We start from the raw sequence: 26,896 nt of genomic DNA on the forward strand, positions 1-26,896 counted from the left end.
GCAATTGTGAAAATGGAGAAATCAATGAAAGGCAACATAGAGACTCTAAGGGCAGAAATGAAAGCTGAACTGGCAGAACTTAAAAATGCTATCAGTGAGATCCAATCTGATCTAGACAATCTAATAGCTAGCGTAAATGAGGCAGAAGAACGAATTAGTGATCTAGAAGACCAATTGACCGAAAAGAAGGACTAAGAGGAGGCCTGGAAAAAAGAACTCAAAAACCATGAAAATGGAATCAGAGAAATAAGAGACACTATGAAACGTTCCAGTGTCAGAATTATTGGGATCCCTGAGAGGGTGAAAAGAGAGAGACAGAGGACTAGAAGATATATTTGAGCAAATCATAGCTGAAAAATTCCCTAATCTGGTCAATGAAACAAACCTTCATGTCCTAGAGGAAGAGAGGACTCCTCCCAAAATCAAGGAAAACAGGCCAACATCCTGACATGTAATAGTAAAACTCACAAATCTTAGAACCAAGGAAACGATCTTAAGGGCAGTTAGGGGGAAGAGATTCCTTACGTACAGAGGAAGGAACATCAGAATAACATCAGACCTATCCACAGAGACCTGGCAAGCCAGAAAAAACTTCCAAGACATATTCAGGGTACTAAATGAGAAGAACATGCACCCAAGAATACTTTATCTGGCAAGGCTGTCATTTAGAATGGATGGAGTGATGCAGAACTTCCAAACCAGCAGAAACTGAACAAATATGTGACTACTAAGCTGGCCCTGCAGGAAATATTAAGGGGGGGTTCTATAAAAGGAGAAAGATCCCAAGAGTGATATACAACAGAAATTTACAGAGACCATCTATAGAAACAAGGTCTTCACAGGCAACATGATGACAATAAATTCATATCTTTCAATAATCACCCTCAATGTGAATGGCCTAAATGCTCCCATGAAACGGTACAGAGTTGCAGATTGGATAAAAAAGCAGGACCCATCCCTATGCTGTCTGCAAGAGACTCATTTTGAACCTAAAGATACATCCAGACTGAAAATGAAGAGATGGAGATCCATCTTCCATGCCAACGGACCTCAAAAGAAAGCTGAGGTGGCAAATCTTATATAAGACAAATTATGTTTTAAGCTAAAGACTGCAGTTAGAGACACAGAAGGACACTCTATCATTCTTAAAGGGTCTATCCAACAAGAAAATCTAACAATTGTAGATATCTATGCCCCCAATATGGGAGCAGCCATCTACATAAGCCAACAGTCCACCAACATAAAGAGTCATATTGGTAACAATATGTTAATTGTAAGAGAACTCAATATTCCACTCTCAGCAATAGACAGATCATCTAAGCAGAAAATCAACAAAGAATCAAGAGCTTTGAATGACACACAGGACCAGAAGGACCTCATAGATAAATACAGAACATTCCACCTAAAATAACAGAATACTCATTCTTCTCAAGCGCACATGGAACTTTCTCCAGAATAGACCACATACTGGCTCACAAATCAGGTCTCAACAGAAACAAAGTTTGTTATTATTCCCTGCATATTCTCAGACCATAATGCTTTGAAACTGGAATTCAATCACAAGAAACAATTTGGAGGAATTCAAACACTTGGAAGCTAAACACCACTGTGCTCAATAATGTTTGGGTCAACCAAGAAATCAAAGAAGAACCTAAACAATTCATGGAAACCAATGAGAATGAAAACACATTGGTCCAAACCTGTGGGATACTGCAAAGGTGGTCCGAAGGGGGAAATACATAGCCATCCAAGCATCATGCAAAAAAAAAAAAAGAAAAAGAAAGGAAAAATCCCGAATTCACCAAGTACGTTTACACCTTAAATAACTGGAGAAAAAGCAACAAACGATGCCTAAGCCATGCATTAGAAGAGAAATAATTAAGATTAGAGCAGAGATCAATGAATTAGAAACCAGAAACACAGTAGATCAGACCAACGAAACTAGAAGCTGGCCCCTTGAAAGAATTAAAAAGATCGATAAACGACTGGCCAGACTTATCCAAAAGAAAAAAGAAAGGACCCAAATTAATAAAATTATGAATGAAAGGGAAGAGATCACGACTAACACCAAGGAAATAGGAAAAATTATTAGAAATTATTATCAACAACTATATGCCAATAAATTGAGTAACGGGATGAAATGGATGCCTTCCTGGAAACCTATAAACTGCCAAGACTGAAACAGGAAGAAATTGACAACCTGAATAGACCAATAATCAGTAATGAGATTGAAGCAGTGACCAAAAACCTCTCAAAAAACAAGAGTCCAGGGCCTGATGGATTCCCTGGGGAATTCTACCAAACATTCAAAGAAGAAATTATACGTATTCTACTGAAGCTGTTTCAAAAAATAGAAACAGAAGGAAAGTTTCCAGACTCTTTCTGTGAGGCCAGCATTACCTTAATCTCCAAACCAGGCAAAGACCCCATCAAAAAGGAGAATTTCAGACCGATATTCCTGATGAATATGGATTCCAAAATCTGCAACAATATCTTAGCTAATAGGATCCAACAATACACTGAAAGGATCATCCACCACAACCAAGCGGGATTTATCCTCAGGATTTAAGGGTGGTTCAACATTCGCAAATCAATCAGTGTGATAGAAACATTAATAAGAGGAGGGAGAGGAATCATATGGTCCTCTCAAATGTTGTAGAGAAAGCATTTGACAAAATAAGGGCATCCTTTACTGATTAAAACTCTTCAGAGTATAGGGATTGAGGGAACATTTTCAAGTTCATAAAATTCATCTCTGAAAAACCCACAGCGAATATCATCCTCAATGGGGAAAAGATGAGAGCCTTTCTCCACAACCTCTCCAACATTGGGAATGCAAGTTGGTACAGCCACTTTAGAAAACAGTGTGGAGGTGCCTCAAAAAATTAAAAATACAGCTACTCTATGACCTGGCAATTGCACTCCTAGGTATTTACCCCAAAGACACAGATGTAGTGAAAAGAAAGGTCATATGCCTCCCAATGTTCATAGCAGCAATGTCCGCAATAACCAAACTGTGGAAAGAACCGAAATGCCCTTCAAAGATGAATGGATAAAGAAGATGTGGTCCATATATACAATGGAATATTACTCGGTCGTCAGAAAGGATGAATACCCAACTTTTACATCAACATGGATGGGACTGGAGGAGATTATGTTAAGCGAAATTTGTCAAGCAGAGAAAGTCAATTATCATATGCTTTCACTTATTTGTGAAACGTGAGGAATAACATGGAGGATATTAGGAGAAGGAAGGGGAAAAGGAAGGGAGGGGGAATCAGAGGGTGAGATGAACCATGAGAGACTATGGACTTTGAGAAATAAACTGAGCATTTTAGAGGGGAGGGGTTGGGGGAATGGTTTAGCCTGGGTGATGGGTAATAAGGAGGGCACGTACTGCATGGAGCACTGGGTATTATACAAAAACAATGAATCGTGGATCACTACATCTAAAACGAATGATATATTGTATGGTGACTAACATAACATAATAAAATAAAATAAAATTTAACAAAAAAATAATATTTTATCCAGCAAAGCTAACATTCACAATGGTACGGGTCATAAAGAGTTTCCAGGACTGACAGAAAATGAAAGAATATGTGAACACCAAGGCAGCCATGCAAGAAATATTACGGGGGATACTGTAAGCGAAGAGAGACCCCCAAGAATAACTTGGACCAGAAAGTAATGGAGACAATGTACAGAAACAGGGACTTTAGAAGCAATACAAAGGCACTAAATTCATACCTTTCAATATGTACGCTAAATGTAAATTGGCTGAATGCTCCAGTAAAAAGACACAGGGTTTCAGCTTGGATAAAAAAACCAACCCATCCATATGCTTTTACATGAGATGCATTTTGAAACTAAAGACACCTCGAGATTAAAGTGAAGGGATGGTAATCCATTTACCACGCTAGTGGACCTCAAAAGAAAGCTGGGATAGGAATCCTCATATCAAACAAATTAGATTTTAAACCAAAGATTGTAGTTAGAGATTTAGAGGGATACTGTATCATACGTAAAATCTCTAACCAAGAAGAAGTCTTAACAACTGTAAATATCTATGTCTCAAATGTGGGAGAAGAAAATTATATAAACCAATTAATATTAATAACCACAGTAAAAAAACATATCATTAATAACACATTAGTAGGAGACTTCAATACTCCACTCACAGCCTTGGACAGATCATCTAAGGAGAAAATCAACAAAGAAACAAGAACTTTGAATGACACTTTGGACCAGGTGGACTTCATAGATCCATATAGAACTTTACATCCAAAAACAACAGAATACTCATTCTTCTCCAGTGCACATGGAACTTTCTCCAGAATAGATCACATACTGGGTCACAAATCAGGTCTCAACTGATACCAAAAGACTGAGATGATTCCCTGCATATTTTCAGACCACAGTGCTTTGAAACTGGCTTCAATCACTTGAAGAAATTTAAAGGGAACTAAAACACTTGAAGGTTAAAAAAAGCATCCTGCTAAAGAATGAATAGGTCCACCAAGAAGTTAAAAAAAAAAAAAAACTTAAACAGTTCACTGAAACTAATGAGAAAAAAAACACATTGGTTCAAAACCTACTAGGTACTGCAAAGTTGGTCCTAAGAGGGAAGTACATAGCCATCCAAGCCTCTCTCAAAAATATTAGAAAAATCCCAAATGCACAGTCTAATCTTACACCTAAAGGACCTGGAGAAAGAACAGCAAATAAAGCCTAAACCAAGGAGAAGATAAATAATAAAGATTAGAGCAGAAATCAATGAAATAAAAACCAGAAAAACAGTAGAACAGATAAACGAAATTAGAAGCTGGTTTGTTGAAATAATTAAGATCGATAAACCACTGGCCAGACTTATCCAAAAGAAAAAGGAAAGGACTAAAATTAATAAAATCATGTTGAAAGGGGAAAGACCACGACTCATACCAAGGAAATAGAAACAATGGTTAGAAATTATTATCAACAACTACATATCAAGGAATTAAGCAATCAGGAAGAAATGGATGCATTCCTGAAAACTTATAAACTACTAAGACTGAAACAGGAAGAAATAGACAATCTGAACAGACCAATAACCAGCAAGGAATTTGAAACACTAATCAAAAACCTCCCAAAAAACAAGAGTCCAGGGCCAGAAGGCTTCCCAGGGGAATTCTACCAAACATTTAAAAAAGAAATCAGACTTATTTTCCTGAAGTTGTTTCAAAAAATAGAAACAGAAGGAAAACTTCCAAGCTCATTCTATGAGGCCAGCATTACCTTGATCCCAAAGCCAAAGACCCCATCAAAAAGGAGAATTACAGACCAATATCTCTGATGTACATAGATGCCAAAATACGCACCAAGACAGTAGCCAATAGGATCCAACAGTACATTAAAAGGATTATCCATCACAACCAGATGGGATTTACTCCAGGGATGCCAGGGTGGTTCAACATTCACAAATCAATCAACGTGATAGAGCACATTAATAAAAGAAAGAAAAACCATGTGGTCCTATCAATTGATGAAGAGAAAGCTTTTGATAAAATACAGCATCCTTTCTTGATTAAAACTCTTCAAATACAGGGATAGAGGGAACACACTTCAATATCTAAAAGCCCTCTTGAAAAGCCCACAGTGAATATAATTCTCAATAGGGAAAAACTGAGAGCTTTTCCCTTAAGGTTGGGAACACGATAGGGATGCCCACACTCACCACTATTGTTCAGCATAGTATTAGAAGTCCTAGCCTCAGCAATCAGACAACAAAAAGAAATAAAAGGCATTCAAATTGGAAAAGAAGAAATCAAATTCTCTCTCTTTGCAGTTGACATGATACTTTATGTGGAAAACCCAAAAGACTCCACCCCAAAATTGCTAGAACTCATACAACAATTCAGCAATGGGGCAAGATACAAAATTAATGCACAGAAATCAGATGTATTTCTATACACTAACAATGTAACTGTAGAAAGAAAAATTAAGGAATCAATTTCATTTACAAGTGCACCAAAAACCACATGATACCTAGGGATAAACCTAACCAAAGAGATAAAGGACCTATACTCTAGAAACTATAGAATATTTATGAAATAAATTGAGGAAAACACAAGGAGATGAAAAAACATCCCATGCTCATGAATTGGAAGAATAAATATTGTTAAAATGTCTCTGCTGCCCAGAGCAATCTTCACATTCAATGCAATCCCCATCAAAATAATATCGACATTTTTCACAGAGCTGTAACAAACAATCCTAAAATTTGTATGGAATCAGAAAAGACCCCAAATCGCCAGGGGAATGTTGAAAAAAAAATCCACACCTGGCGGCATCACAATGACTGGCTTCAAGCTATATTACAAAGGTCTCATCATCAAGACAGCATGGTACTGCCACAAAAACAGACACATAGATCAATGGAACACAATACAGAACCCAGAAATAGACCCTCATCTCTATGGTCAACTAATCTTTGACAAAGCAGGAAGGAATATTCTATGGAAAAAAGGGGAGTCCCTTCAATAAATGTGCTGGGAAAATTGGACAGCCACATGCAGAAGAATGAAACAACCATTCTCTTATACCATACCCCAAGACAAACTCAAAATGGATGAAAGAGATGGGGCGCCTGGGTGGCTCAGTTGGTTAAGTGACTGCCTTCGGCTCAGGTCATGATCCCAGAGTCCCAAGATCGAGTCCCATATCAGGCTCCTTGCTGGGCAGGGAGCCTGCTTCTCCCTCTGACCCTCCCCCATCTCATGTACTCTCTCTCTCTCATTCTCGCTCTCTCAAATAAAATAAATAAATCTTTAAAAAATGGATGAAATATATAAATGTGAGACAGGAATCCATTAAAATCCCAGAGAACACCAGCAGTAACCTCTTCAGCCTTGGACAAAACAACTTTTTGCAAGACAGATCTCTAAAAGCAAGGGAAACAAAAGCAAAAATGAACTTTGGACTTCATCAAGATAAAAAGCTTCTGAACAGCAAAGGAAAGAGTCAACAAAACTAAGACAACCTGCAGAATGGGAGAAGATATTTGCAAATGACATTACAGATAAAGCGCTGGTATCCAATATCATAAAGAACTTCTCAAACTCAAACCCGCCCAAAAAGCAAATAATCAAGTCAAGAAATTGTCGGAAGACATGAACAGACACTTCTCCAAAGAAGACATACAAAAGGCTAACAGACACATGAAAAAGTTCTCCACATCACTTGCCATCAGGGAAATACAAATAAAAAATACAATAAGATACCACCTTAAGCCAGTTAGAATGGCTAAAATTAACAAGACAGGGAACAACAAATGTTGGTGAGAATGTGGAGAAAGGGGAATCCTCTAACACTGTTGGTGGGAATGCTAGCTAGTACAGCCACTTTGGGAAACTGTATGGAGGTTCCTCAAGAAGTTAAAAATAGAGCTACCCTATGACCCAGAAATTGTACTACTAGGTATTTACTCCAAAGATACAAATGTAGTGAAAAGAAGAGGCACATACACCCCAATGTTCATAGCAGCAATGTCCACAGTAGCCAAACTGTGGAAGGAGCTGAGATGTCCTTCAACAGATGAATGGATAAAGAAGATGTGGTTCATATATTCAATGGAATATTACTCAGCCCTCAGAAGTGATGAATACCCACCATTTGCATTGACATGGATGGAACTGGAGGGTATTATGTTAAGTGAAATAAGTCATGCAGATAAACACAATTATACACTTTCACTCATATATGGGATATAAGGAATAATGCAGAGGATCATAGGAGAAGGGACTGAAAACTGAATGGGAAGAAATCAGAGATGGAAACAAACCATGAGAGACTCTTGACTCTGGGAAACAAACTGAGGGTTGCAGATAGGGAGGTGGGTGGGGAGATGGGTAAGTGGGTAATGGGCATTAAGGAGAGCATGTGATGTGATGAGCACTGGGTGTTATACACAACTAATGAGTCATTGAACATTATATCAAAAACTAATGATATGTTGGCTAATTTAAATAAAAAAACTAATGATATACTATAAGTTGGCTAATTGAATTTCAATTTAAAAAAAGAAAATAATCCCATTTACATTTGCACCAAAAGAAAAAAAAAGATACCTAGAAATAGACTTTGCCAAACAGGTGAAAGACCTGTACTCTGAAAACTATAAAACACTGATGGAAGAAATTAAAGATGACAAAGGAATGGAAAAACTTTCCATGCTCATGGTTTGGAAGAACAAATATTGTTAAAATGTCTATACTACCTATAGCAATCTACACTTATAATGCAATCCCTATCAAAATATAAATACTATTTTTCATGGAACTAGAACAAACAATTCTAAAATTTGTGTGAAACCTCAAAAGACCCTGAATCACCCAATCGACCTTGAAAAGGAAAAACAAAGCTGGAAGCATCACAATCCAGGCATGAACTATATTACAAACCTATAGTAATCAAGAGTATGGCATTGGCAAAAAAAAAAAAAAAAAAATCATCACATAGTTCAATAGAAGAGAACAGGAATCCCAGAACTAAATCCACAAATATATGGTCAATTAATCTTCAACAAGGCAGGAAAGAATATCCAACGGGAAAATGACAGTCTCTACAACACATGGTGTTGGGAAAGCTGGATAGCAACTTTCAAAAGAAAGAAATTGGACCACTTACTGTGTACACAAAAATAAATTCAAAATGCACTAAGGACCTATATGTGAGACCTGAAACCATAAAAATCCTAGAGAACACAGTTAAGAACCTCTTTGGTGCCACCCAAGGGAATTTTATTTTTTTTAAGTTTTAATTTAAATTCCAGTTAGTTAACTTACAATGTAATATTAGTTTCACTTATAAAATATAGGGATTCAACATTTCCATGCAATACCCAGTGCAAATAAAAATTAAAGTTAAAAAAAAGTGTACTCCTTAATCCTCATCACCTATTTAAACCATCTCCCCAACCACCTCCTTTCTGGTAACGATCAGTTTAAAAACTTTTTTTCTAGATATGTCTCTCTCTCTTTTTTTAATTTGCCAGAGAAAGAGAGTGTGTGAGCACAAACAAGGTGAGCACAGGCAGAGGGAGAAGCAGGCTCCCCACTGAGCAGGGAGCCCAATGTGGGGATAAATGACCTGAGCTGATGGCAGTTAAGCTGATGCTTAACTGACTGAGCCACCCAGGCATCCCTCTAGATATGTCTCTTGAAGCAAGGGAAGCAAAGGCAAAAATAAAGTATTAACATTACATCAAAATAAAAAGCTTTTGCACAGCAAAGAATACAGTCAACAAAATTAAAAGGCCACTTACAGAATGGGATAAGATATTTGCAAATGACATATCTGATAATGGATTAGTATCCAAAATAAATAATGAACTTATGAAACTCAATACCCAAAAAGCAAATAATTAATTTAAAAATGGGCAGAAGAAATGAACAGAAATTTCTCCAAGGAAGACATCCAGGTTGCCAACAGACACATGAAAAGATGTTCATCATCACCTATCATCAGGGAAATACAAGTGAAAACTACAAGGCGATATCCCCTCACTCCTGTTAGATTGACTAAACTCAAGAACAGAAGAAACAACAGGAGTTGGCCAGGATGTGGAGAAAGGAGAGTCCCCTTACACAGTTGGGAATGCAAACTGGGGCAGCCAGTCTGGAAAACAGTATGGAGTTTCTTCAAAAAGGTAAAAATAGAACTACCCTATGATCCAGCAATTGGACAACTGGGTATTTACACAAATAATACAAAAATACTAATTCAAAGGGATACATACAACCTTATTTTTATAGCAACACTATTTACAGCAGCCAAGTAATGGAAGCAGCCCAACTTTTTCTCAGTCTATCAATTGATGAATGGACAAAGAAGAATATGAATATATATATATATATATATATATATATATATATATATATATATATATATATATATATATATATATAATGGAATATTATTCAGCCATAAAAAAGAATGAAATTTTGCCATTTGCAATGACATGTATGGAGCTAGAGAGTATAATGCTAAGTGAAATAAGTCAGTAAGAGAAAGAAAAAAACTATATGATTTCACACATATGTAGAATTTAAGAAACAACACAAAGATGCAAAGAGAATAAAATAAGAGAGATAAATCAAGAATCAGACTCTTCAGGGAGAGGAGTTAAGATGGCAGAGTAGTAGGGAGACTCTGAGTTTGTTTTCTCCATCAAACATCTCAATTAATATCCAACTATTTTGAACAACTAGGATTATGATTTGAGGATTAAGAAAACAATCTGCACAGTTAGAGGGAGAGAACATGGACGATGTGAGGTCTGGAGCCCTAATTTAGGGGACAGGAAAGCTGCAGGGCTGCAAAGGGGAGGGAAACCCTTTTTTGTGGAGCAAAGTCAGGGAGAAGGAGAGAGCAGGAGAGAGTCCAGTGGTTAGGGATTGTACAAAATGCTGTGGTGAGGAGATACCCTGGGTAGCACTGGGCAAGATCACTCTCCTTCCCAGAGTACATTTTGGAAGAGTGTATTTTGCCTCTCCAAGGACAAAAGGCCAGATGGGAGCCATTAAGCTGCACTCAACAACAGGAACAGAGGTCTGCACACTGGGCAGATATCCTTGTAGCAGCTTTTCCTTGTGAGCCACAGTAGACTTAAACCATGGTGTGCACAAAGAGTGGCTGCTTTTCTGGGACAGAACTGAGCAGAGAGCAGAGACACAGGCAGATTGCAGATAATTTGGATGTTACTTTTTGCTGTCTGCCACAATAGATTCAAGCCTCTATGCAACTGCTTTTCTAGGACAGAATGGAGTAGGGGACTGAGTTGTGTGCGGTCAGCAGATAATCTGGTTTCATCTTGCCACTGTGTATCACAAACTCTAACCTCCATGCACACACAGTGTCACTGTTTTTCTGAGACGGGACAGTTCTGGGTGTACTGTTTGGCTCTCCTCTGGGGGAGGGGAGTGGGTCCACACCTTGCCAGGCCCTTTAAACAGTGGAGTTTTGAATCCCAGCCGCCAGCCAGAGATAAAATACAGGGCACACTGATGGCAGAGGAACAGACAGGTTAAGGGCGGGGAATTGACAAAAACCCAGGACACAGGAGATTGTTCACTTTTCTAAGAGGGACTCCTAAACACTGGTGGCCAAGAATTCCCCTCGCCAGAAACAAGAGGGTGGGGTGATGCCATATTCCTCCACCACCATCCCTCCTTCCCACCATCCACCAACACAGTTGGACATCAGAGAGAAACACTGCACCTCCAGTGGAGGCTGGAGTCCCCTATACTAAGCCCTGACCCCTGTGCCTGGCAGGGGCATCTTTACAAGGGCAAGTTGGCTTGTGAGATAGCCCAGCAGGCCTCCACCTCAGAAGACCAACATAAGCCCCCCACATGTACCAAGTCTACTGATTAAAGAGTGTTCTAAAACCTCAGCTTCTGGTGGAAGTAGGATGAGGCTTGCTTATTTTTTTTTCTTTCTTAATTTTTTTTTTAATTTTTAAAATTTTTATTTTTCTATTTCTTATTTTTCATTTTTTAATCTTTTTTTCTATCTTTCTTTTTTTGCACCAGGCTTATAATTTTTTGTTCATTTGTTGGTTTGCTTGTTTTATTCCTTCTCTTATTTTTCAGATTAGGATTCTTATTTTTTTCCTCTCCTTCTCAACTTTCTTTCTTTCTTTCTTTCTTTCTTTCTTTCTTTCTTTCTTTCTTTCTTTCTTTCTTTCTTTCTTTCTTATTAATTGGAATCAGGTTTACAGGGTTTTTTTGTGTGGTTTTTTTTTTTTTTTTTTGGTCTATTTGTTTGCATTTTGTTCCTTTTCCTTTTCTCTTGTCGTGGACCAGGCTTTTTCTTTTTCTTTCCAGGCTTATCATAACAAACCAAAGCACACCCAGTTAAAGGTCCAAATACTCCACACTACAAGCAAGGACTCTGTAGAGGATGGAAAATTGGGAAAGAGCAGTCAAAATATAACAGAGTGTACATGGCACACACCAGAAACACTTCCTGAACTTCTTGCTGTTATTATTGTTTTTCTTTTTCTTTTTCTTTCTTTTCTTGAACTGTTTAATTCTCTAAACTACTTTTCTTTTTATTGTATTTAAATTCAATTGGACAACATATAGTACATCCTTAGTTTCAGATATAGTGTTCAATGATTCATTAGTTGACTCCTGGGATCCTGAGACCACACTGACCCACCTAGAATTCTGCCCTTTTCATCCCTTGAGACCCTTTCAGATAGGGATGTCTCTCACTGGAGCAGATTTCTAAGGATTCTGATTTTGCCCTCCAAGGCTAGCCAGCTTATGGAGGCTCCTTCCTGCTTCCATTTCTCTTCCAATATCTCCCCTCAGATTCATGTCCCCACACCTCCTACCTTGCAAAAACTAGTCGTTTTTCTACTTGTAGAGTTTGATATATTTTCTTACATATCAGGCTGAATTCATGGGTGTTCAGAATAGTTTGATAGTTATCCAGCTAAATTCAAGGGACCAGATAAAATGAGGTCCTCTACTCTTCTGCCATCTTGCCTTCTCTCTTTTTCTTATTTCTTTTCTTTTCTGGACAAAAACAACAAGATGGAGAAACCCCAAAAGAAAGAACAGGAGGTACTACTCATAGTCAGGGATTTAATCAATACAGATATAAATAAGAGGTCTGAACTAGAATTTAAAACAAGATATATATATATATATATATATATATATATATATATATATATATATATATATATATATATAGAGAGAGAGAGAGAGAGAGAGAGAGAGATACTAAATGGGCTGAAGAAAGAGTAGAAGACACTAGAGAATCCCTTACTGGAGAATAAAAGAACTAAAATCTAGTCAGGGCAAAATTCAAATGCTATCACTGAGATGAAGTCCCAAGTGGAGGCCATAAAAACGAGGATGAAAGAGGGATAAGAGCAAATGAGTGATATAGAAGATAAAATTATGGAACATAATGAAGTTAAAAAGAAGGGGGAAAGAAACCTATTAAATCACAAAGGTAGACTTAGAGAACTCAGCAATTCCATAAAATGAAATAATATCCATATCATAAGAGTCCCAGAAGAAGGTGGTAAAATGAACAAAGGTTTATATGAACAAATTATAGATGAGATCTTCCCCAATCTGGGGAAGGAAACAAGCATTCAAGTCAAAGAGGCACAGAGAACTCCCCTCAAAAACAATAAAAAAATAGGTCAACAACTCAACATATTATACTGAAACTTGCAAATTACAAGGATAAAGAAAATATCATGAGAGCAGCTCAGGACAAGAGGTCCTTAACCTACAAGGGTAGACACAGAACACTGGCAACAGACCTGCCCACAGAGACCTGGAAGGACAGAAAGGACTGGCATGACATATTTAATGTGCTAAAATGGGAAAAAAGTATGCAGGCAAGAATAGTTTATCCACCAAGTCTCTCATTCAGAATAGAAGGAGAGATAAAGAGTTTCCAGGACAAACAAAAACTGAGGGAATTCATGAACAATAAACCAGCCCTGAAAGAAATGTTAAAGGGGAACTTTTGAGTGGAGAGAGAGAAGAAAAGGAACAAAGACCAGGAAGGAACAGAGATAATCTACAGAAACAGTGACTTAACAAGTAATACAATGGAATTAAATTCATATTGTTCAGTAATTACTCTGAATGTAAATGGCCTAACTGCTCCAATCAAAAGACCTAGGGTATCACATTGGATAATAAAAAACATGACCCATTGATATGCTGCTGACAAAATGCTCATCTCAGATCCAAACGCACCTCCAGAATGAAAGTGAGGTTTCATCGTGTTAATGGATATCAAAACAAAGTTGGAATAGACATCTTTCTATCAGACAAACTAGATTTTAAACCAAAGAATGTAATAGAGATGAAGAAGAACAATATAAAAAATTAAGGGGCTTATTGCATAAGAAAATCTAACCATTGTAAATGTTTTGGACCCTAACATGGGAGCAGCCAAATATATAAATCAATTAATAAAAAATTAAGGAAACAATTGGTAATGATACAATAATAGTAGACTTTAACACCCCACTCACAGCAATGGACAGATCATCTAAACAGAAGATGAACAAGGAAACAAGAGCTTTCAATGACACACTGGACCAGATGGACTTCAGGGATAAATACAGAACATTCCATCCTAAAACAACAGAATATTCATTCTTCTCGAGTGCACATGGGACTTTCTACAGAATAGATCAATACTGGGTCACACATCAGGTCTCAACTGGAACAAAAAGATTCAGAGATCATACCAGGCATGTTTTCAGACCACGGTGCTATGAAACTTGAAGTCAACCACAAGAAAAAAAATTGGAAGGACCACAAATTCATGAAGGTGAACAAACATCCTACCAAGAACTATGAAATGTAAGAAAGGTTTAAAAAAAAATACATGGAAGCAAATAAAAATGAAAACAGAACAGTTCAAAACAGTTTGGATGCAACAAAGACAGTCCTAAAAGGGAAGCATATAGCAATACAGGCTTTCCTCAAGAAGCAAAAAAAGTCTCAAATACACAACCTAAGCTTACACCTAAAGGAGCTGGAAAAAGAACAACAAATAAAGCCTAAATCCAGCAGGAGAAGAGAAATAATAAAGGTTAGAGCAGAAATCAATAATATAGAAATGAAGGGGGGAAACAATAGAATAGGTCCACCAAACTAAGATTTAGTTCTTTGAAACAATTAACAATATTGATAAAGACCTAGTCAGACTTCTCAAGAAGAGAAAGGACCAAAAAAATAAAATCATGAATGAAAGTGGAGAGATCACAAACAACACCAAAAAAATACAAATAATTATAAAATAATATTATGAGCAATTATATGCCAACTAATTAGGCAATCTGGAAGAAATGAATAAATTCCTAGAAACATATAAACTACCAAAGCTGAAACAGGAAGAAATACAAAACCTGAACAGACCCATAATCAGGAAGGAAACTGAAGCTGTAATCAAAAATCTCCCAACAAACAAGAGTCCAGGGCTCGATGGCCTCCCAGGAGAATTCTACCAAACATTTAAAGAATTAATATCTATTCTTCTGAAGTTGTTTCAAAAAATAGAAATGGCATGAAAACTTCCAAACTCATTTTATGAGGCCAACATTAACTTGATCCTGACACCAGACAAAGACCCCACTCAAAAGGAGAAATACAGATCAATATCCTTGATGAACATGGAAGCAAAAATTCACACCAAGATACTAGCTAATAGAATCCACCAGGACATTAAAAGAATCACTTTGACCAAATGGGTTTTATTCCTGGGCTGCAGGGGTGGTTCAACATCCACAAATCAACCAGATTCAACACATTAATAAAACAAAGGAGAAGAACCATAGGATCCTCTCAATAGATGCAGAAAAGGCATTTGGCCAACACAGCATCCTTTCTTGATTAAAAAAAAAACAAAAAACAAAAAACAAAAACCTTCACAACTAGGGAAGGAACATACATCAACATCATAAAAGCCATATACAAAAGACCCACTGCGAATATCATCATCAATGGGGAAAACCTGAGAGCTTTTCCCCTAAGGTCAAGAACACAACAGAGATGTCCACTCTCACCACTGTTGTTCAACATAGTACTGGAAGTCCTAGCCTCAGCAGTCAGACAATGAAAGAAATACAGGACATCCAAATCGGCAAAGAAGAACTCAAAATTTTATTCTTTGCAGATGACATGATACTATATGTTGAAAATCCAAAAAACTCCACCCAAAAATTACTAGAGTAATACAGGAATTCAGTAAAGTCACAGAATATAAAATCATTGTACGAAGTTTGGTGCCTTTCTATACATTAACAATGAAGCAGCAGAAAGAGAAATTAAGGAATCAATTCCATTCAAAATTGCACCAAATACCCATAAGATATTTGGAATAAACCTAACCAGAGAGGTAAATATCTGTACTCTGAAAACTATAGAACATTTATGAAAGAAATTGAAGAAGACACAAAGAAATGGAAAAACATTCCATGTTCATGGATTGGAAGAACAAATATTGTTAAAATAAATATTGTTAAAATGTCTACACTACCCAAAGACATGTACACATTCAATTAAATCCCTATCAAAATGCCAGCAGCATTTTTCACAGAGCTGGAACAAGCAATCCTAAAATTTGTTTGGAACCGCAAAAGACCCCAAATAGCCAAAGGAATGTTGAGAAAGAAAAACAAAGCCAGAAGTATCACAATTCCAGACTTCAAGCTGTATTACAAAGGGACAGTCATCAAGACAGTATGGTACTGGCACAAAAACAGACACATAGATCAATAGAACAGAATAAAGAACCCAGAAATCAAACCTCAACTCTATGGTCAACTAATCTTTGACAAAGCAGGAAAGAATATCCAATGGAAAAAAGACAATCTCTTCAATAAATGGTGTCGGGAAAAATGGACAGCAAAATGCAGAAGAATGAAATGACAACTTTCTTACACCATACACAATAATAAATTCAAAATGGATGAAAGACTTAAATGTGAGACAGGAAACCGTCAAAATCCTAGAGAAGAACACAGGTAGCAACCTCTTCGACCTCAGCCTCAGAAACTTCTTGCTAGATACATTTCCAGAGGCAAGGGAAACACAAGCAAAAATGAACTGTTGGGAATTCATCAGGATAAAAAGCTTTTACACAGCAAAGGAAACAATCAACAAAACTAAAAGGCAACCTACGGAATGGAAGAAGATATTCACAAATGACATATCAGATAAAGGGCTTGTATCCAATATCTATAAAGAACTTATCAAATCCCTCACCCAAAAAGAAAAAATCAAGAAAAAATCAAGACATGGGCAGAGAACATGAACAGATATTTCTCCAAAGAAGACATACAAATGGCTAACAGACACATAAAAAAATGCTCTACATCACTTGGCATCAGGGAAATACAAATCAAAACCACAACAAGATACCACCTCCCACCATTCAGAATGGCAAAACTAACAACTCAGGAAACAACAGATATTGGCAAGGATGTGGAGAAAGGGGAACCCTCTTGTACTGTTGGTGGGAATGCAACCTGGTGCAGCCACTCTGGAAAACAATATGGAGTTTTCTCAAATAGTTAGAAATAAAGCTATTCTAGGGGCGCCTGGGTGACTCAGTCGTTAAACGTCTGCCTTCAGCTCAAGTCATGATCCCGGGGTCCTGGGATCGAGTCCCACATCGGGCTCCCTGCTCAGCGGGAAGCCTGCTTCTCCCTCTCCTGCTCCCCCTGCTTGTGTTCCTGCTCTCGCTGTCTCTCTCTCTGTCAAATAAATAAATAAAATCTTTAAAAAAAAAAAAAGAAATAGAGCTATTCTATGACCCAGCTATGGCACTAGAAGATATTTTTCCAAGGGATAAAAATAGAGTGATTCAAAGGGGCATATGCACCCCAACGTTTGTAGAAGCAATGTCCACAACAGCCAAAATATAGAAAGAGCCCAGATGTCTGTTGACAGATATATATATATATATGGAATATTACTCAGCCATAAAAAAGAATGAAATCTTGCCATTTGCAATGATGTGGATTGTTCTAGAGGGTATAATGCTAAGTGAGATAAGTCAGTCAGAGAAAGACAAATATATGATTTCACTCACATGTGGAATTTAAGAAACAAAACAGATGAAAATTGGGGAAGAGAAGGAAAAATAAAATAAGATAAAAACTGAGAAGGAAGTAAACCTTAAAAGACTTTTACCTATAGGGAACAAACTGAGGTTTGCTGGAGGGGTGGTGGGTGGTGGGATTGGGTAATTGGGTGATGGCCATTAAGGAGGGCACTTGATGTAATGAGAACTGGGTGTTATATGTGACTGATGAATCACTAAATTCTACCCCTGAAACTAATAATACTCCTTATGTTAACTATATTTCATTTAAATTAAAAATTTTTTTAAAGAACTAGAAATGCCAAATCAAAAAAAAAAAAAAAAAAGAACCAGACTCATAAATATAGAGAACAAATTGATGATTACCAGAGGGGAGGTGGGTGGGAGGATAGTTTAAATTCAGATTAGGGATTAAAAAGTATACTTGTAATGAGCACCAGGTGATGTATAGAAGTGCTGAATCACCATATTGTACATCTGAACCTAATATAGTCCTGTATGTTAACTAACTAGAATTAAAATTAATACTTTAATTTTTAATAATAATAAACAAAAATAATAAAAATTAATAAATAAAGGTGCAGGAGAAAAATGACTTCACTGGTGCATTCTTCTAAATATTTAAGGAAGAAATAACTCCAATAGTTCTAAAACTCTTCCAACAAAATTGAAGATCACACTTCCAGACCCATTTTATGAATCCAGCATTATCCTGATATCATTTCAAGATAAAAACTGTATACACAAAGAAAACTGCAGACCAATATGCCTGATAAATACTGATGCAAAATCCTCAACATTACAATTCAAAATGAATTTAAAATAGTTATACACTGGCCACGTGGGACTTTTCTTGGGATCAAGGATGTTTCAAAATACAAAAAAAAAAAAAAATCAATTAAGGTTATATACCACCATAACAAAATAAAAGATAAAAATCACATGTTAAGTGACTAGGAAAATGACCAGTTAAGACACCCTTCACTTATATCCCCTCTCAACAACAACTGGCATCCACTCATGGACAACATTGCTTGCGTGAGTGCTGCGGTATTCAGCACCATATTCCAGTGACCAGAAGGATTCTTGCTCACTTGTGCATTATACAATAGGCATACAGAGCTTGGTCCTGACTGTGGACTTCAGTGGCTGTAACCATGTCCAGCTCCTTTCATCCGTGGTGCAATATCCCCTGTAGAACACTGTATTAAGCAATCACCCAAACAAGAAAACCCTTATAGGAAACCCTACTTCTAATAGAAAAGTTCCAAGACATCATTAGAGCAAAACAATACAAGTGTGGAACTTTGGAGGGAGTGAAGGGAACAGTTTGATTTTACCAGTGTCATCTTTTCTCTAAGAGACAGAGTTCAGGCCAAGATAGAAATTCTTATTCTTTAACTTCTCCCACAAGGGAAAGTGAGAGCACATAAGTCAGTGCCTGGCTTCTGCAGCTATGCAGGACACTGCCAAAGAGGCCCATTCTTCTCTCACAACATCCAGAGTACAGAATAGTGAGTTGTAGGACTTGGGCACAGGAAGAGGCTGTTAGGGTGGCAGATAAGACACTTGAATGGCAAAAGGGACATTTATTCTACTAACTGCATCACAGACACTATTAAGAAGTCAGCCCATGAGCCTCTGAGGAGACCCAACCTAATGCATCATGCCAACTGGCCCAAAGGTACCCTTAGTGCTTCAAGCACCTCACCCACATCCCTGCCCTGTAGCTAACCTACCTATGCATGTTTCCAGCAGCGGTAAGAGCAAGCTTTGGCAGATAACTACTGAGCACTGCAGAACACTACAATGAATTTGCAGGCATGAGAGACCACAAAATTGAACTTTAGCTTCACCATTGTTAAAGCAAAAGGGAGGCTAGCTAGCACACAGCCTGGTGCTGTGCAGGATTGTGAGAAGGCATACAAATTTAAGAATTCTGCCACAAGAGGGAGCAAGAAGCATGGAGTAGCCACATCCATAGAAAGTCTAAGAAACATTCAGAACCCTCAGCAAGATATGATAAAAGACATTATAGGGATGCCTGGGTGGCTCAGTTGGCTAAGCAGCTGTTTTCCACTCGGGTCATGATCCCAGGGTCCTGGGATCAAGTCCTGCACCAGGATCCTTGCTCAATAGGGAGTCTGCTTCTCCCTCTGCCTGCTGTTCCCCCTGCTTGTGTGTGCTCTCAATCTCTCCCCCTCTCTGAGAAATAAATAAAAACTTCTAAAAAAAAGACATTATAATAAAAATGTCATAAATCAAAGGCAAATGTTAAAAGCAGTAACAGAAAAGAAGATTTTAACTTAGAAGGGAACTCCATTAAGCTATCAGTAAATTTCTCACTAAAAATCTTACAAGCCAGGAGAGAGATGAATGATATATTTAAGTTCTAAATGAAAAACACTGACAATGAAAACGGTTCCATCTGGCAAAGTTGTCCTTCAGAAATGAAGGAGAGAGAGAGTTTTCCAGGCAACCAAAGCTGAGGGAGGTCATCAGCACTAGACCTGCCTTACAAGAAATGTCAATAGGAGATCTTCAAGGTGAAATGTAAATATGCTAATTAGTAACATGAAAAAATGAAAATATAAAACTCACTGGTAAAGGTAACTATATATTCAAATTTATAATATTCTCATGCTGTCATATGGTGGTATATTACCATTAATTCTAGTATAAAGTTTAAAAGACAAAAGTATTAAAAATAACTATAAGTACAATAATATGTTAGTAAATAAAAAATATAATAGTAGATAATTTGTAACTTCACAAATATAAATAGGGAGTAAAAGAGTAGATTTTTTTGTGTGTGATCAAAGTTAAGTTGCTATCAGCATAAAATAAACTATAATATCTATAAAATGTTTTTATTTAAGCCACAGGGTAAGCACAAAGCAAAAGCCAACAGTATATATAAGATATAAAGAGAAAAGAATCAAACATACTTCTTCTATTAAAAAATATAAAATGACAAATGAAGAAGCATGAGACAAAGAACAAAGAACCAGAGCAGAAAACAAAAATATGTGATTAGTAAGTTATTAAGTAGCAATAATTACTCCACATGTAAACTGATTAAATTCTCCAAACAAAGGTATTGAGTGACTGGAAGAACTACAAAGCAAGATTCAAATACATGGTGCCAACTTGAGACTTGTATCTGTTTTTTTGTTTTTTGTTTTTTTTAATTTGAGTATAGTTGACATACAATGGAGACTCACATCAATTTTAAGGACCCAGATGGGCTCCAGAGATGACATGGGAAAAAGTATTCTTAGAAAGTGAAAACCAAAAGAGAGACAAAAAAGCGTACCTATACATACATCAGACAAAATAAGCTTTAAGCTAAAAACTGTCTACCATTTACATCAACATGGATGGAACTGGAGGGCAAGTGGAGGCTAAGTGAAATAAGTCAGTCAGAACAACACAATTATCATATGGTTTCACTCATATGTGGAACATAAGGAATAGTGCAGAGGACAATAAGGGTAGGGGGAGAAATTGAATGGGAAGAAATCTGAGTGGGAGACAAACCATAAGAGACTCTTGACTCCGTGAAACAAACTGAGGGTTGTGGAAAGAGAGGTGGGTAGGGGAATGGGGTAACTGGGTGATGGGCATTAAGGAGGGCATGTGATGTGATGAGCACTGGGTGTTATACAGAACTAATGAGTCATTGAACATTATATCAAAAACCAATGATGTACTAAAAAAATAAAAAAGAATGTCAATATATATTGATGAAGGAATCAATTCATCAAGAGGATATAACATTCATAAATATATTTGTTCCCCACATTGTACCCCAATAATAGTAAGGATGTTAAATACCCCACTTTGAACAATGGATAAATTATCCTGACAAAAAATCAATAAGGAAGCACTGGACTGGATCTATACTTTAAACCAAATGAACCTAACAGACATATACTGAACATTCCATCCAACATTGTGAATACACATTCCTTTTAAGTGCACTTGGAGAATTCTCCAGAATAGATTTAGTGATACATCACAAAAGTTTTTACAAATTTAATAAGATCAAAAATTACCAACTATCTTTTACAACCACAATATTATTAAAGTCTAAATAATTAACAAGAAAATTTATGGAAAATCCACGAATATGTGGAAATTGAATAATGCATTCCTGAACAACCAATGGATCAAACAAGAAATCAAAATATATCTTGAAACATAAAAATGCAAACACAATATACCAAAACTGATGGAATGCAGCAAAAGCAGTTCTAAAATGAAAGTTTATATTGATAAACACATACATTAAGAAAAAAATGTAGATCTCAAACAACTAAAGTTTATACCTCAAGGAACAAGGAAAAGAAGAAACTAAGCCCAGTTCTGGACCAAGATGGTGAGGTAGGAAAGCCCTAAACTCACCTCCTTCAGGGACACACCAAATCCACACCTATTTATCAAGTAATTTCTCCTAAAGAACTGAGGGCTATCTGAACAGCTTCTGCATACCAAAAGATAGTGAGACCACACAATGAATAGCCCGGGAGATAGAGACATGATAACGAAAGGAACTTTCATCTTGATGCTGCAAACTACAGTGGAAGGGATGATACTGAGGGACTGTGAGCAGACTGGTCTGCCCTGGGACATGGAGAAGAAAAACATGGTTTAACAAGGCAACTAGAATACAAAGGAACCAGCTCTAGAATCCAGCTAAATGAGCTGCTGGAACAGGTTGAAGGTTGAAGGTTCCTCCTGGAACAGGAACTAGGTTGAAGGGGCTGGTGAGCACCACAGTTTATGTTCCCCCTGCATTTTGACAGCACAAATTGAAAGAGGGTCTGGGTGCCCTAGCCAGTCTACCACCTCATTGAGCCCCAGGCTCCTACCCCACACCAGTCCCAGCTATCCCACAAAGAAAATTGCAGCATGGCACAAATCTCAACACCCCTGGTCAGTTGTCACTACAGTTCCAGCTATATCACCCAGGTGACACAGATGCAAACCACCCTGAAACACTCCAGGCCTGTGGTACTTTGGCTTCAGATGACTTGCCAGGGCACCCTGTGTGCTGAACACCCTGGGATGTCTTGGCTTATGAATGCTTCAGTTCTAGATGACTCCACAGGGTGCCTCCTGTACTGAGAATCCTGGGGCCCCCTGGTAAACACCCACCCAAGATCGAGCCCTGCCAAGGTGCCACTGCACAGCATGCATGGAACTCCCTGGCCTGTGACTGTTTCTGCTCCAGCTGCCTTTCCTGACACCTGCACAAGGTATCCCAGGACTTTCTGGCCACCACATGCCTTGGCTCCAGCTGCCCCACAAAGGAACTCCAGAACAAATTATCCTGAGACCCACAAACCATGGCCTTCAACAGTTCTAGCCACCAAGCCAGGAACGCGCCCCACCCCCGTGTAGAGTACTCTGGGACACTCCAGCCTGAACTTACCTCAGACCCAGCAGTACCAACAGGATATCCCCTTATCAGAAAGCTCCAGGACCCAGTGGCTTGTACCCACATCATCTTTTGCTGCCTTCCAAGGGCTCACTAAGCATGGAGAACTCCAAGGCTTCCCAGCCCACACCCACTCTAGCTTCAGCTTTCCTGCCAAAGGTTCCATCCGCCCAAAGAGCCCTGATACCTCTGGCTTGCAACCACTTCAGCTTTACCTGTCCAGCCACAGCATCCTCTACCCAGAGAACCTTGGGAAAACCCTGGCTTATGCCCACTTCATTTCTGGCAATCACACCAGGGTGGCGCCAGCACAGTGCCTAGGACGTTCAGCCTGTGAATGCCACAGCTCCAGCCAGCCAGCCAAAGTGACAGGGCCCACACAGTCTACATATGGGACAACTATAAACAAGATCATTCCTATTAGGTTAGAAGTAGTTATTATGCCTAATCATAGCAAAACAAACAAACAAACAGAAAGTCAAACAAAATGAGGAGACAAAGGAATATGTTCCAAAAGAAAGAACAAGACAAAAGCTTAGAAAAAGAACTAAATAAACACAGATAAGCAACATGCCTGATAAAGAGTTCAGAGTAATGGTCATGAGGATGCTCAGCACACTGGAGAGAAGAGTGGATGAATTCAGTGAGAACATCAAAAAAGAGATAGAAAATATTTTTTAAAAACAGAGTAGAATAATACAATACCTGAAATGAAAAGTACACTAGAGGGAATCAACAGTAGATTAGGGGATGCATAAGAATGGATCAGCAATCTGGAAGAGAGTGTGATGAAAATCACCCCAGCTAAACGTCAAAATAATAAAATAATTTTTAAAAAAGAAGATTGGTTAAGGAATCTCTTGGACAACATCATGCAAACATTCACACTATAAGGGTACCAGAAAGAGAAGGAGTGGCAGAAAACTTATTTGAAGAAATAACAGCTGAAACTTTCCTAATCTGGGGAAAGTAGCAGATATCAAGGATAAATGAAGCAAATTTATCAACATGATACAACACATTTACATAATGAATGTGTCATCTCAAAAGATGCAGAAAAACATTTGACAAAATTCACTATCCATTCTGATAAAAAACTTCCAACAAAGTGAGTTTAGAGGAAATATACCTCAACATAATAAAGGTCATATATGATAAAACAAGAGCTAACACTCAATTGTGAAAATCTGAGCACATTTCATTTGAGATCAAGAAAAAGAGAGGAGTTAAGATGGTGGAGGAGTAGGGATACCCAAGGCTTACATGATCCCTAAACACAGCTAGATAAATATCAAATCATTTTGAACACCCATCTGAAGATGGAGAGAGTAAAAATGCATAAATAGAGGTAAAAAAGCACCGCATCTTAGAAGTTAGGAGTGGTGGAGGGTTGAATTAAGGGAGAGAAGAGCTGTGGGTGCTGTGATGGGGAGGGAGCCATGATCGCAGAAAGGAATGAAACAGAAAGAAAAAGAGAGAGTGGAAGTGTTTTCAGGGAATAACACAAGAAAAACTCTTCCCCAAAACCACCGACAGGGAAAAAGAGAGGGGCTGAATACCATAGGTTGTTTTGTTTGTTTGTTTTAAGTTCAACTAGCCAACATATAGTACATCATTAGTTTTTGATGTAGTGTTCAATGATTCATTAGTTGCGTATAACACCTAGTGCTCATCACATCACATGCCCTCCCTAATGCCCATCACCAAGTTACCCCAACCCCCCACCCCCTTCCTTCTGCAACCCTCAGTTTGATTCCTAGAGTCAAGAGTCTCTAATGGTTTGTCTCCTGTTCAGATTTCTTCCCATTCAGTTTTCCTTCCTTCCCCTATGGTCCTCTGCATTATTCCTTATATCCCACATACGAGTGAAACCATATGATAATTGTGTTTCTCTGATTGATTTATTTCACTTAGCATAATACCCTCCAGTTCCATCCATGTTGATACAAATGGTGGGTATTCATCTCTTCTGATGGCTGAGTAGTATTCCATTGAATATATGAACCACATCTTCTTTATCCATTCATCTGTTGCAGGACATGCCAGCTCCTTCTACAGTTTGGTTATTGAGAATACTACAGGTTACATTAACAGAGGAGCACAGAATCTGAAGTTTCCAAGATCCTCCTTGGAAAGACTTGAGCCTGGTGGGCTTAGCAGTGCTCCAGGGGGAAGGAGGGCAGAGACCTGGGAGTGGGCAAAATGGTCTGAGGATCCCCTAGGTTGCATAAGGAGAAGCAGTTCCCCTGTTTGGAGTACATTTGGGAAAGGGGGTACAACATCTCAGGGGGGTGGACAAAATACCTGATGGGCACCATTGATCTGTTCCATTCACTAACATACAAACAGAGATGCTGGCTGAAGGCAGTGAGCCTTGGGACTGGTGTTCTACTGCACTTAACCATAAACTGCAAACCACTGACCAGTGCAACCAGTCTCTGAGACAAACCGCCAAATAGACACAGAGCAGTGAGACCCACCCACAGAGGTTCAGCATGGGTCCATGCCACATGGATCTCTAAAACTTGGAGTTTTGAAACCCAGCCACTCACCTGAGATGAAACATAGAAATGCGGTGCCACCTGACAGGCAGACAGCTCAGACACAGGCAGGGTGAAGGCAGGGATATGGCAAAAGACAGGGACACAAGACAGGTGATTGTTTGCTTTCATGTGACGGCTTCCTGAAGAGCAGTGGGCACAAACTCCCCACTCTGGGGATGAGAGTGGGGTGATGTCATTTTCACCCTACCCATAAGAACTGACTGACTTCAGAGAGCAAAGCACAATCACAAAGGGGAGGCTGGAGCCCATCACACCAAGCACCACCCTCCTGCACCCTGAAAGTGCATCTCCACTACAGCAAGTCCACCTGAGAATCAGTGCAATAGGGTCCTCCTATTGCATGAAAACCAGCATGAAACCCTGCATGCACCAAGTCTACTGATCATAGAGTATCACAAAACTTCAGCTCTAGTGAAAATAGGAACTTCCTTTTTATTTTTATTTTATTATTTTTTATTATTTATTTTATTTTATTTATTAATATTTTTAAATTTTTTATTTTATTTTTTTTCCTTTTTGGATCTAGCTTCTTTTAACAAGAAGAGCAAAACACACCTAGGATCTAGCTTTCTTTCTTTCTTTTTTCTTTTTTTCAAATTTTTTAAAATATATTTTATGCTTTGGATCCAGTTTCTTCAAAAGCAGACCAAACCACACTCTGATCTAACATCACTTCTTTTTTTTTTTTATTTCCACAACAAAATGAGGAGATGAGGAATTCATCCCTAAAGAAAGAACAGGAAAAGTGAGGAGTTAAGATGGCCAAGGAGTAGGGGACCCTAAATTTGTCTGGTCCCTGGAATTCAGCTACATAGTTACCAAATCATTCTGATCATCTGCAAAAACAGTCAGAGATCTGAGAAAAACAATGCTGTAATTCTACAGATAGAAAAGTGACCACTTTTTGGAAGATAGGAAGTGCAGAGACTTGAATCCAGGATGATATATCAGAGGATACAGCAGCGGGGAAGGATCCAGCTTAAGGAGGTTAATGCAAAGGATTATAAGCAGCGGAGCACAAAATTGGAACTTTTATATGTCAGCTACTGTGGGGGACATCTCTGCATTAAAGGTGCTCAGGTGGTGAAGTGGGTGGAATCCCAGGTAGAAGAGCGTGGTCTCAGGATCCCCAGGGTTAGAGAAAGAACAGGGGTGCTTGAGTGTGTCAGAGTTCCCAGGCATTGGAGCAGGGAAGTAAACTGAAAATAGCAAGGCTAGGCAGTGGCTTTCTGCTCAGTATTGCCATAAACTATGA

Source organism: Zalophus californianus, chromosome X, assembly GCF_009762305.2.
Source record: "Zalophus californianus isolate mZalCal1 chromosome X, mZalCal1.pri.v2, whole genome shotgun sequence".
Lineage (NCBI taxonomy): Eukaryota > Metazoa > Chordata > Mammalia > Carnivora > Otariidae > Zalophus > Zalophus californianus.